Raw genomic sequence first — 14,333 nt, 5'->3', positions numbered from 1 at the left:
CCCCGGCTGCAGCTCAGAGCGGGGAGAAGGCGAGGCGAGACATGTCAGCCGTGTGGAACTATTTCAAAGTGAATGAAGACGACAAAACAAAGGCGGACTGCAAATTGTGCTCAGCGAAATTGTCCAGAGGAGGCTCAAAAGGTAGCGCATTTAACACAAGTAATTTAATCAAGCACCTAAAATCCCAACACGACAACGAGTACAAAGAGTTTACCCACGCTTCTAAACCAACACAACCCACGCTGCAGCAAACTCTTGCAAGACGAGAGAAAATGTCCAGAGACAATCCACGTGCTGTGAAAATAACACAGGCAATTATCGAGTACATTGCATTGAGTGACCAGCCACTCTCGGAGGTAGAAAATGTGGGATTCCTGTGTCTCCTCCATGTTCTGGAGCCCAGATATGATGTCCCAAGCCGCCGCTACATGACTGACACGGAGCTGCCTAAACTACACGACTCCGTGAAAAAACATATCCACAGCCTACTGCAAGCCTCCTCTGCGTTTAGTTTCACCACGGATATTTGGACAAGCAGTGTTAGCCCCGTGTCGCTAATTAGCCTAACCTCCCAGTGGATAGACGAGAGTTTCTTGTTTTTTTTGTTAAATTATATGACTAAAGCTGTTACCTGTAAATTTAAATCATGTTTTTATTAAGTACTCGGTATTGGCAAGTACTCGGTATCGGCGAGTACTGAAATGCAAGTACTCGTACTCGTTTTCCAAAAAAGTGGTATCGGTGCATCCCTACCCTGAATACAATGAGGACTGGTCATTTATGTTAGGTAGAATGCCTAGAGGGGGCTGGGCGGTCTCATGGCCTGGAACCCCTGCAGATTTTATTTTTTTCTCCAACCGTCTGTAGTTTTTTTTTGTTTTTCTGTCCTCCCTGGCCATCGGACCTTACTTTTATTCTATGTTAATTAGTGTTCTCTTATTTTAATTCTTATTTTGTCTTTTTTCTCTTTCTTCATCATGTAAAGCACTTTGAGCTACATTATTTGTATGAAAATGTGCTATATAAATAAATGTTGTTGTTGTATGTATGTATGTGTGTATATATATTTATCCATCCATCAATCCATTTTCCAACCCGCTGAATCCGAACACAGAGTCACGGGGGTCTGCTGGAGCCAATCCCAGCCAACACAGGGCGCAAGGCAGGAACCAATCCTGGGCAGGGCGCACACACACACACCCACGCACCAAGCACACACTAGGGCCAATTTAGAATCGCCAATCCACCTAACCTGCATGTCTTTGGACTGTGGGAGGAAACCGGAGCACCTGGAGGAAACCCACGCAGACACAGGGAGAACATGCAAACTCCACACAGGGAGGACAAGGGAAGCGAACCCAGGTCTCCTTACTGCAAGGCAGCAGCGCTACCACTGCATCACTGTTCCGCCCTATATATATATTTATTTATTTTGCAGAATTGTGATCATGATTTTTGCAAACATTAGTAGGGCTTTTACAATTAAATAAACATCAGATCCCTCCATCCATCCATTTTCCAACCCGCTGAATCCGAACACAGGGTCACGGGGGTCTGCTGGAGCCAATCCCAGCCAACACAGGGCACAAGGCAGGGAACCAATCCTGGGCAGGGTGCCAACCCACCGTAGGACACACACCAAGCACACACTAGGGCCAATTTAGAATCACCAATCCACCTAACCTGCATGTCTTTGGACTGTGGGAGGAAACCCACGCAGACATGGGGGAGAACATGCAAACTCCACGCAGGGAGGACCCGGGAAGCGAACCCAGGTCTCCTAACTGCGAGGCAGCAGTGCTACCACTGCGCCACCGTGCCGCCCAACATCAGATCTGAAATGCATTTTAAAGTGTATTTAGTGTTGTTAAATAATAATAATTTAAAGAACAAGTTAGACTGTCAAGTACATCAATAGAGTTTAAGTGGTTCCAAAATTGAAACATTTATTTTTTTACTGCTTTATGAAACATTTCACTTCACATTCTTTCATATTGGAAGCCTAGAATGTATTGCAGAGATCAGTGATTGAAATACCTATTTTATATTATTACCATTTTAACTGTTTTTTAGAGTACAGTGTATGGAAAAACTGTACAGTTGTGTGAAAACTTTCACATAGTATTACATTTTCTTTAACAACTGGGCTAAGCAGCTTGTTCTAAATTCTTATCACTCTACGCCATTTTAAAGTTTTCTAACAGTTTTTATTTGCAGGTCCAGCATCAATGTTAATAGGAAACATTTTTTTAAGTTGAGAATAACCGAACAATAAACTAAACATTATTAAATAGTTTGAGGAGCTTAAGTGCAAGTCATCATTCAAGCTTTACAAAGCACCACACAAAGGATACATGATCTTAGTGAAGCACTCCAACAGCAGAGTCTATGTCACAAATTCACCACTCAGATGGATAACGTAAACTCAACTGCCACTAGCTGGTACATATCGTTGACTTGCATGTAAACACAAGGTAACGGTTTTGGGAAGCACTGACCTATATCTGCAGATGGGCAGTAGAGGGAAGTGCAATGAATCACCCACTGTAATGGTATTTACACATGCTTCTTGACTGAAAAGTATTTAAGTTGTAAATGACTCCAGATAATGACTGTATAAAAATCAGATTATTCCCCTACTGGTTAAACAATTAACAAAAAAGCACACAAAACATAAGTCCTGGCTCAAGAATGTTAACATCACCAGTGGAATTTCTTCAAATTATACTGAGGACATATGTTCTGAAAAACTAATCTGCTCCATTTTTCCTCCACCTTTTTAATGTGTCAAACCAATGACCTGTGATCTCTTCTTCAAGCAGCCAATATATTAGCAAGGACCAATGAGTGGACAGGATACTTTAGAACACACAAAAGTATGGAAGTGCTATAAAAATCCTCATACAGAAATGATCTATAAATCAGGCAATACACAATATTATGTTTAACCAAATATTTAGATAGCACAACCATCTTCTTGTGCTAAAATGTTTTATGAGAAGAATTCATAAATCCAGTTTAGAGATTTTTTCTCTTTTCTCATTAGAAATCAAGACAGAAACAAAAATAAAAGTAATCCCGAGTCACAAAAATATCTGGTACCAGGTATGCTGTTTAGGGCTGTGCAAACACAAAAGGTCCAGTGTGATAACCATGAGGATGACTGCATTGTTTTAGTGGTGCACTACAACAAAAAGAGGTTAGTTTACTTAAAAAGCTCAGCTTATCAACATTTATTTTAATAATATCTCTCTTCTAAAGGCATTCAGGGAGTAAACTTTGTACACAAGTTCAACTGACAGAGTGTGCAGAATCATTTCAATAGCCACTCTAGGACTTGGGATGACTATACAGGGATGTATGTTTCCGTGCATGTACCATTATGGTTCATTACTCTAGTACTAGCACATATGGGGGAAAAAAACAGTTCACTCATAATTTTTCTCCTAAATTAAAACATTCCAAATGAAAAGAAAGAACGTTTTAAGAACTGTCTCATGCCTTCTTCAATAGAGGCATTTAGGTTTAGAACTCATAAATTCTATACCATATTCCTTCCATTACTTTTAAGTGATAGCACTGCACACACAATGCAAAGGAAAGTCATTCAGTAGACCTGTCCAATCTTAACACCACCACATTTACCACATCTGATTAAAAGTGCACTGTTGACAGTATTAGACTTACTGAGAATGGTGCACATTTTTCAAGGTCCTATTCTAATTTAAAGTCTATGCAAAAGTCTTTCAGAAAAACACTACTGTACCTTTAACTATGTAACTATGTAATTGGGACACTGAACCTGCAGCTGCTTTTTTACCAAGAGGGGAAACATTCTTCATTTAAATGTGACTTTCAGGCATGAAGAGCACAGAGCACCAAATTAAAACTGTTTTAAAAAGCAGCACTGAAACTTGTTTGATTTATTTAACTGCCATCATGCATGGTGCTGCTGTTTGTACTATAACTGTTCAGCCCTCTAAAGCTGCGGTTACTGAAAATTTCAACTAAGTACTGTCTAACTTTATAACAAGTTATTCTATTAAATGAATATTTTTGAGGTTCAAATAGAGTAAGTAAATCTGATACATTGTTTTATTTATAGAAAACAACACTTCACATAGTTGAATGTATAATTATTCTCTCAAACAACAGGTTGTATTTCCAGATATTGCCTTCTTTATATTTTATTGTGCTACAAAGATTCAAATACTGTAACTACATTTTCTTGCTATTCAACACCTCAACATTTCAAGCTGAAAACAAAATTATACTGAATCTTCTAGACTAATGTTATAACACACACACACAGAGAAAAAACTTGCCATAGGTGTCCCCCCTCATAGTAGTCATCATTCCAGACATTACAAGCTGCACAATAGCATCTAGGTCCGACTCAATTAATAAATGGATTGGATAAAGTGGGCAAAACTGATTTTAAAATTTCTCAGTTGATCATACTAAATTTTATGTCAGCCTAAGGGCTGTCTGTGTGTCTACCTCTCAAATGTGCACCCTTTGGCTTCCCACAATTTTACAAGACAGAGGCTAACTTAATTACTGTACAGTGCATACTAGGTAGACAGACTGCAACTCTGCACAAACAGAAACAGGTAGCCCACCACCACTTTGATGGCTTTGGTTATCTCTTCAACTACAAACATGTGAGTATATCACTCACTTGTTCTGCTATGAAATAAATTACATCCATTCATCTTGACTGGATAATGGACCCTGCAGACTTGGCAAACATCAAAAACAGTTTTAGACAGTCTTGTTTGGAGAAGACGCAGATACCACTATGACATAAGACATGTATTGCAATTTGGATCCCCGCCTACTCTTTGGTTCAACCACCACAACCCCCGTGAGAGTCTGTGATTCACAATGAGAAAAAAATGACTGACTTGTATCCAAACTAAATTCCTACTCTATAAAAAAATTAATTTTTATAGTGATCGTACATGCATTGATTAAAAACACAGGCTGGGACTGTTTGTAAGCATAATTTATCAGTGCATATTGATGAAAACTTAGTATTGCTCTCCTTTCTTAAATAAAAGAATTCTACAACCAAAAATAGGCAGCACAGCCCATCTGAATTTTGCCTCTGCAAGATTATGCCCAAAATGCAGGCAGAGTTACACAGGGATTCTTTTTTTTTTCAAAGGCTAAACATGCATTGGTCCTTAAAGATACAAGAGCCAGATTACATTTCATGCCTACTGTAGGATTATGTGTTAAAATCTAAAAGCAACACCAATATCAATTGAAAGCAATTGTCTCTTAAAGTATCAATGATATACTACCATCCACATACGTTTGGCACATACTTACACACTGTTCAGCATTTATATGAAATTGTGCAGGTCCATGGATGAAGCAGAGGAAGAGAGGACATTTCAATACAAACTCCACCAAAAAAAGCACAAAATAAGCAAGTTAGTAGTATTGATGACTACAACTCCCATAAGACCATGAGAACTTTGACATACGAGACAAGAACATTCAATCTCATTTTTTTAGCTAGTAGCTAAGTGGTCCCAGTATCTGATCTAAATACCTCCTAAAGGTTGTCAAAGTTTTTGCTCCAACTCCATGTCTCAGTAGTTTGTTCCAGATTCTCACAGCTCTTTGTGTAAAGAAGTACTTACTGGGTTCATTCTTACGTGCATTTCCATTTAATTTCCACTGGTGTCCTCAAGTATGTGATTTCCTGTTAAACTGAAAGAATTCTGCCAGACCTACTTGATCAACTCCCAAATATGTAAGAGCACTGAATTATAAATGTTCAGAAACCTGGTGGACAAATGGATACTTTATGTTTTTAGTGTGTAAAAAGTGTTTCAGCATAGGTAAATAAATCACTTATTAAAATGTACAAAATCATTTTCAAATGAACAATTGCACTTTTGCCATGAATTTAGTTCAAATTTGGAGAAAGCAGCCATAAATTCCAACAGTGAACAAGCAAGAGTGATATAAAAAAAAAAAACAGACCAAACACGGGGCAGCTCAGGGCTGGGCTTGAGTATGAAAGGGTTCTTAGTTTCAGTATATACTGCTTACTAGTTAGATTGAAGCCTAGGGGGTAGAGAATACCTCTAATGTCCTAATGGTAACACTACTGATTCTGAGAAAGATCTTTACATCATTTAACAAACATGTGAATGTGATGTTTATAATCTTAACACAGTAAACGCAAATTGAAAATCAGTGGTCACCCCAACTCAAAGCACCCTAGCAATAATTTTGTGGTTTTGTTATAAAATGCATAAAAAATAGGTTGTTCCATAAAGGAAAATAACCTAAAGTTAGAGATAATACATCTTGTAGCCTTCTTCAGGTATGGACAATAGATAATCACATAACAGTTGCAAACTCAGATCTCTGATTTTTCTTTTTCACTTTTCAGTGTGGAGATAACCCTTATTTTTAACTTTTGTAGATGAATGTTGACGTATCCTTACACTAATACTTAGCAAGCTTACACTGTTTTCATTTCTTACAACACAAACATATTTCTAGTGGAAGTAAACATGCCTATGACAAAAAAAGCATTGACAACATAAAACTGATATCAAATTAAAGACACACTATTAAAAAAAAAGATATCTATGTATATATATATATATATATATATATATATATATATATATATATATATATATATATATATATATATATATATATATACATAGTGGTAAGCGGCTGGGGGTGGCATCGGAAGGATGCCCGGAAGGACCGGAGGAGGGATTACGCCTCCTCCAGACCACGAGGGGGTGACCGCCCTGGTTGCTTTGGGGACCACGGGAACTGAGCTTGGAAGCTTAACCCTATAGGGGCCTCTGGTCACCTCCATGGGGCGCCCTGATGCCTGTGGAGCCCTGGCCCTCAGCACTTCCGCCACACCCAGAAGTGCTGGGTGGAAGAAGACCAGGGACACCCAGATTGCTTCCGGGTGCGCAGCCGGTACTTCTGCCACACTGGGGAGTGCCGGAGGAAGCTAATCGAGAGGCACCTGGAGCACGGCCGGGTGGGGAGAAAAGGGGGCCGCCTCTCTCCATTCGATGGCTGGAGTCGGGAGGACGAGAGACAAGGTCTTGGAGGAGAGGAGGCGGACCCAAGAAAGAGAGGAATTGGCAAGAAGGCCTGGACTTTGGGGGAGTTTTGGAGGTTGTGTGCACTTGTGTAAATAATAGTATTGTAAATAAATGTATGGTGGTGCTTTTAAACATGTCTACCTGTTTGTGTCTGGGCTGCTTTCCACAATATATATACAGTAATCCCTCCTCCATCGCGGGGGTTGCGTTCCAGAGCCACCCGCGAAATAAGAAAATCTGCGAAGTAGAAACCATATGTTTATATGGTTATTTTTATATTGTCATGCTTGGGTCACAGATTTGCGCAGAAACACAGGAGGTTGTAGAGAGACAGGAACGTTATTCAAACACTGCAAACAAACATTTGTCTCTTTTTCAAAAGTTTAAACTGTGCTCCATGACAAGACAGAGATGACAGTTCAGTCTCACAATTAAAAGAATGCAAACATATCTTCCTCTTCAAAGGAGCAAACAAATCAATAGGGCTGTTTGCTTTTAAGTATGCGAAGCACCGCGGCACAAAGCTGTTGAAGGCGGCAGCTCACACCCCCTCCGTCAGAAGCAGAGAGAGAGAGAGAGAGAGACAGATAAAAAAATCAATACGTGCCCTTCGTGCTTTTAAGTATGCGAAGCACCGTGCTGCATGTCGCTTCACGAAGCAGCTGCACAGAAGGTAGCCAACGTGAAGATAATCTTTCTGCATTTTTAGACGAGCGTCCGTATAGTCTAGGTGTGCGAACAGCCCCCCTGCTCAATCCCCCTATGTCAGGATCAGAAAAAGTCAGCGCAAGAGAGAGAGAGAGAGAGAGAGAGAGAGAGAGAGAGAGAGAGAGAGAGAGAGAGAAAAGTAAGCTGGGTAGCTTCTCAGCCATCTGCCAATAGCGTCCCTTGTATGAAATCAACTGGGCAAACCAACTGAAGAAGCATGTACCAGAAATTAAAAGACCCATTGTCCGCAGAAATCCGCGAACCAGCAAAAAATCCGCGATATATATTTAAATATGCTTACATATAAAATCCGCGATAGAGTGAAGCCGCGAAAGGCGAAGCGCGATATAGCGAGGGATCACTGTATATATATATATATACAGTTAGGTCCTTTGGACAGAGACAACTTTTTTCTAATTTTGGTTCTGTACATTACCACAATGAATTTTAAATGAAACAACTCAGATGCAGTTGAAGTGCAGACTTTCAGCTTTAATTCAGTGGGGTGAACAAAACGATGTCATAAAAATGTGAGGCAACTAAAGCATTTTTTTAACACAATCCCTTCATTTCTGGGGCTCAAAAGTAATTGGACAAATTAAATAACTGGAAATAAAATGTTAATTTCTAATACTTGGTTGAAAACCCTTTGCTGGCAATGACAGACTGAAGTCTTGAACTCATAGACATCACCCGATGCTGGGTTTCCTCCTTTTTAACGCTCTGCCAGGCCTTTACTGCAGCGGCTTTCAGTTACTGTTTGTTTGTGGGCCTTTCTGTCTGAAGTTTAGTCTTCAACAAGTGAAATGCATGCTCAATTGGGTTAAGATCAGGTGACTGACTTGGCCATTCAAAAATTTTCCACTTCTTTGCTTTAATAAACTCCTGGGTTGCTTTAGCTGCATGTTTTGGGTCATTGTCCATCTGTATCACGAAACGCCGCCCAATCAATTTGACTGCACTTAGCTGGATTTGAGCAGACAGTATGTCTCTGAACACCTCAGAATTCATTCGGCTGCTTCTGTCCTGTGTCACATCATCAATAAACACTAGTGTCCCAGTGCCACTGGCAGCCATGCACGCCCAAGCCATCACACTGCCTGCACCATGTTTTACAGATGATGTGGTATGCTTTGGATAATGAGCTGTTCCACGCCTTCTCCATACTTTTTTCTTGCCATCATTCTGGTAGAGATTGATCTTTGTTTCATCTGTCCAAAGAATGTTTTCCCAGAACTGTGCTGGCTTTTTTAGATGTTCTTTAGCAAAGTCCAATCTAGCCTTTCTATTCTTGAGGCTTATGAGTGGCTTGCACCTTGCAGTGCACCCTCTGTATTTACTTTCATGCAGTCTTCTCTTTATGGTAGACTTGGATATTGATACGCCTACCCCCCGCTGGAGAGTGTTGTTCACTTGGTTGGCTATTGTGAAGGGGTTTCTCTTCACCATGGAAATGATTCTGCGATCATCCACCACTGTTGTCTTCCGTGGACGTCCAGGTCTTTTTGCGTTGCTGAGTTCACCAGTGCTTGCTCTCTTTCTCAGGATGTACCAAACTGTAGATTTTGCCACTCATAATATTGTAGCAATTTCTCGGATGGGTTTTTTCTGTTTTCGTAGCTTAAGGATGGCTTTTTTCACCTGCATGGAGAGCTCCTTTGACCGCATGTTGTCTGTTCACAGCAAAATCTTCCACATGCAAGCACCACACCTCAAATCAACTCCAGGCCTTTTATCTGCTTAATTGATAATGACATAACGACGGACTTACCCACATCTGCCCATGAAACAGTCTTTGAGTCAATTGTCCAATTACTTTTGAGCCCCTGAAATGAAGGGATTGTGTTAATAAAATGCTTTAGTTGCCTCACATTTTTATGCAATCGTTTTGTTCACTCCACTGAATTAAAGCTGAAAGTCTGCACTTCAACTGCATCTGAGTTGTTTCATTTAAAATTCATTGTGGTAATGTACAGAACCAAAATTAGAAAAAAGTTGTCTCTGTCCAAATATTTAAGGACCTAACTGTATATATATTGTGACACGCGGCTGGGGGTGGCACCCAGCCGTGACACCCAGGAAGAAAGGAGGAGGGCTCACACCTCCTCCAGACCACGAGGGGGCGACCGCCCTGATTCCTTTGGGGGCCACGGGTACAGAGCTGGGAAGCTCAACCCTTTAGGGGCCCGTGGTCACCGTCAGGGGGCGCCCCCATGCCTGGTGATTAAAGTTAATCAGAACAATAAAATTTCTTACAAACAGTGGCAATAGGAGCAGGATGCTTGAATTCATTCATGGTTGCCTCCCCTAGAGATTCCATAGCAGGTACTCACCATTCTCAAATTGAAAAGTGCAGTTTTACTTTTCTTCCCCTGGTGTTCTTGCTTGCCTGACTGCCTCTGCTACCAAAGAAGCCGAATACTAAAGCACATAAATATTTCACTCCTTCCTGTTTGCATCAACTGCACAGCACTCTGGGTAATGTAATTAAAGGTGTAGGCTCACACTTTACACACAGGTAACTTATAAGTCCTTGCAAAAAATCATTTCCTTTAGGACACAAACACACCAACACAATTTCAGTGTTCTCCCATGTGCGTGTTTTGTGTTTAAAAGTATTTGCTATGTTTATAGCTAATTTTTAGCATACCGATAAAACAGTTTTTCGCACGGTATACTTGACAATCCAGTATACCGCCCACTACTCCAGTATACCTGGATCCCAGCACTTCCGCCACACCAGGAAGTGCTGGGGGGAAGACGAGTGGGGATACCCGGAGTGCTTCCGGGTACACAGCCGGCACTTCTCCCACCGACACGCCCCAGTGTGGCGGATTGCCAGAACACACCTGGAGCACATCCGGGTGCTCATAAAAGGGGCCGCCTCCCTTCAAAGGGATGCTGGAGTCGGGAGAGAAGCAGGACAAGGTCTGTATGTATGCATACATACATATACATATATATATATATATATATAAAGTGAGAGAGAGAGAGAAAGAGAGAACTCATACACCATTACTTTCTGTTACTGTCTGATATTTTTGTCATTTATGATTAAAAACGAATCTATGCTTGTATGACAGCCATTTCATTTCAACGTTCAACCTGGTTGGCCAGTTTCACCCCAAATGTTAGAGATGTTGCAGGAGGTAAGTTCATGTAGCAGGGGCATTCACCATAAGTGTCACAATTCTAGTGTTATAGCATGAGCATTTTTCAGTTAACTCTGTAACAATGCAACTTGATGCATTCAGTACAACTAAAGTTTGTCTGAACATGTAATATAAATGAATCTTACATCTTGGTCGCAGGACAAATATTGAAAAGACATACTTAAATTTTTAAGAACACCTATGATGTAAAGAAAGTGGAGGATCACTATAAGTAAAATATTTCCATACAAAGCCAGTACACCACCCCTGCTGAACTAGTATAACAAAAAGACCACATTTCAAAATGTTTGCTGCTTTCCATTGAAGGCTGGGAAAGTTTTTACAAAACCCATATTTAAATTTAGAATATCTGCAGCAAGCCTCTAATAAATCTAGTGAATACATAGATGCCTTTTTGACTGGTGGGGTTTTAAGATCAAACAATGCTTCACCACTTCCTGTGAATTTGGCGACTTGAGCAAAGAGTTAGAACAACACCCCACAACGGTATCCAGGCTTGAGATCTGCTCATTACTTTCCTAATACAATCTATTGATCTTGGCACATAAGCAGGATATTTGGCATAAATGCATAATCCAAAACTAAAAGTCAGTAATCTCCATTTTTATTCATTGCAGTATATTGTGAGAAAAAGAGAATAATAGTCAGTCACACAACTAAGAAACTGCAGTGTTAAACACAGGAACAGTTTGTTTATGTATATATTTATCCTACTTTTTCCTTACAGGTCACTTATTGTTATCTGACTTAAGATTTTCAAGCTACTCACAAAGACATGGTCTTTATGAGGAGGAGCCAGGACTCTTCTAATGACTGAACAGTGCAGCAGTGCACCACATATTCCTTTAAAGAGCCCAAGGACCATCAGGGAGACATGAGTGCCTGAAATGTGAGTGCAACAGCTAAGAAATTCTCTTGTTTAAATTTTGTTCCTCACAATATCTACGAGAAACGACCTTCTAGCATAGTTTCTAGGAGTACAAACGAATTTCAGTTTGCCAGGTGTGAGATGGGATAATTGTTTCCCTTTAGAATCACTCTGCAAGCCAGTAAAGTAATAACTGAACAGGATACATCATTGTGATCGTAACTTTTATTTTACACTTGCATAATTTCAGAGTTTGTTTGTCATTTGTTTTTATTTTTAACATTACAATATCTAAAATATTAAGAATCATCCAAAAATTCCAGAGTGAATAAAAGAGAATGCACGAGAATATCAACTTAGTAGAATTAATTATTTAAGATAAAAATACATTAGAAATTCTTGACATGAGTTTGGTGGCCAAATAACACCTTTTTATTTAATTATCTGGTGCAGTTTGTTTCTCATTGCATTTCATAAGATATCTCATGTTCGCCAGCAAGCAAATGCTGCTGAATGTATGTGTATACAGGATACCATTACTGTCATGTTCTTTTAGTATTTTCCATTTACTGAACAGTGATGAGCAAACCCAGGTGGAATCACTTCACCTCGAGTTTGGTACAATCACTAAAATGTTCAGGAACTTTCCCAAACTCTAAAAAACACATTAAGAGTCAATGGAGAAGGGGAACTAAACTAGTTGTGAGTAAATTATAATGGTGCAATTGTCTTTTAAGTATCCATGGGGGCTAGAGAAGCATTTGCCAACTATGGACTGATCATTGTGGCCAAACAGAGACCTGACATATGAGGCAGACATGTTAACCACTGTACCACTGTGTCTCCCTGAGATAAAGTTAATCAGAACAATAAAATTTCTTACAAACAGTGGCAATAGGAGCAGGATGCTTGAATTCATTCATGGTTGCCTCCCCTAGAGATTCCATAGCAGGTACTCACCATTCTCAAATTGAAAAGTGCAGTTTTACTTTTCTTCCCCTGGTGTTCTTGCTTGCCTGACTGCCTCTGCTACCAAAGAAGCAGAATACTAAAGCACATGAATATTTCACTCCTTCCTGTTTGCATCAACTGCACAGCACTCTAGGTAATGTAATTAAAGGTGTAGGCTCACACTTTACACACAGGTAACTTATAAGTCCTTGCAAAAAATCATTACCTTTAGGACACAAACATACCAACACATTTTCAGTGTTCTCCCATGTGCGTGTTTTGTGTTTAAAAGTATTTGCTATGTTTATAGCTAATTTTTAGCATACCGATAAAACAGTTTTTCACACGGTATACTTGACAATCCAGTATACCGCCCACTACTCTCATCAGCCTTACATATTTGGGAGCCTGTCCCATCCATCATTGGCTGAAATTTGTCTGTAATGTCATGCTGGCCCTGTAAAGCATCACGGGGTGCTGGGAAAAAAAGTTTGTCTAAGCTGGCTGCATAGCTAATTTTCAGAAAATATTTGGCAAACAAGGTCACTAGCAAATCCAGCAAATTTGCTGCAAAAAACACTGAGAAAGTTTGCTGACCAACACTATCAGTGAATTATTCACACAGCTACTCATTTTCACAGTCAAATTAAAACATTATGAAATTGTGAGGTTCATTTACTTCTAATCAAGACAGCTTGATTTCACAGTTTCAGTGAATTTTTACATTCCAAGCAAATAATCTTTTTTTTTTACATTTACATTTACTTGGCCAATACTTTTATCCAAAGCTATTTACAACGTTTGAGATACGATTGGTTACATTTCTTTTTGTTTTTTCCAATCAGAGCACAGACAAGCGAAGTGACTTGCTCAGGGTCACACAGTGTCAGTGGTGGGATTCAAATCTACACCCTCGGGGTTGAAGTCTGAAGCCTTAACCACCACGCCACACTGCCTGCCTGTATAACATGTTTATATATCTATTACATCAAAATCAAGCAATATTTATTTATTCCCATAAATTAGATGCATATCTATTGAGTAACAGCATTTTCATTCTTAACCCCATGTGGCACTGTATGTGATTCTAAGCAGATACTCTGATAAGCAGCTACTTTATATGCTACAACAAGGTTTCAGGTAAGGAATTCAAACAAAGGAGCAACATTATTTAAAAGAATATCAGATTGTTGCACAAGGATTTTCATTTTTTACTATAAAATATCCTTGGTAGATTATTATATTAGGAAAACTTCTCTTCTTATTTAACTAACATTCTCCAAAACACTTAGTCATATCCACGCACATTCAGCACAAAGCACGAAATAGTCATGGACAGCGCAATGGCCCATAGCAGGGCCCTGTCATACAATCACAAACACTCACACATTACCTTTAAGGATATGGGACAAAACTAAAGTACCTGCAAGTAAACACACAAACACAAGGAGAACATTCAAACTCTATACGGTAAATGTTTAGCCTTACTATCTAAGTATTCACAATGCCTCCTTGCAATATTAAAAACAC

At 39.6% G+C, this 14,333-nt stretch overlaps 1 protein-coding gene across 2 annotated transcripts in view; it reads right to left on the bottom strand.

The window, feature by feature from the left end:
* The window catches only part of LOC114664716 (zinc finger protein Aiolos-like), a 125,710-nt gene that overhangs the window by 85,892 nt on the left and 25,485 nt on the right, over positions 1–14,333 (bottom strand). The window lies entirely within an intron of this gene.

The sequence above is a fragment of the Erpetoichthys calabaricus genome, chromosome 14 (genome assembly GCF_900747795.2).
Source record: "Erpetoichthys calabaricus chromosome 14, fErpCal1.3, whole genome shotgun sequence".
Classification (NCBI taxonomy): domain Eukaryota; kingdom Metazoa; phylum Chordata; class Cladistia; order Polypteriformes; family Polypteridae; genus Erpetoichthys; species Erpetoichthys calabaricus.
This window is presented reverse-complemented; position numbering and strand designations above follow the sequence as displayed.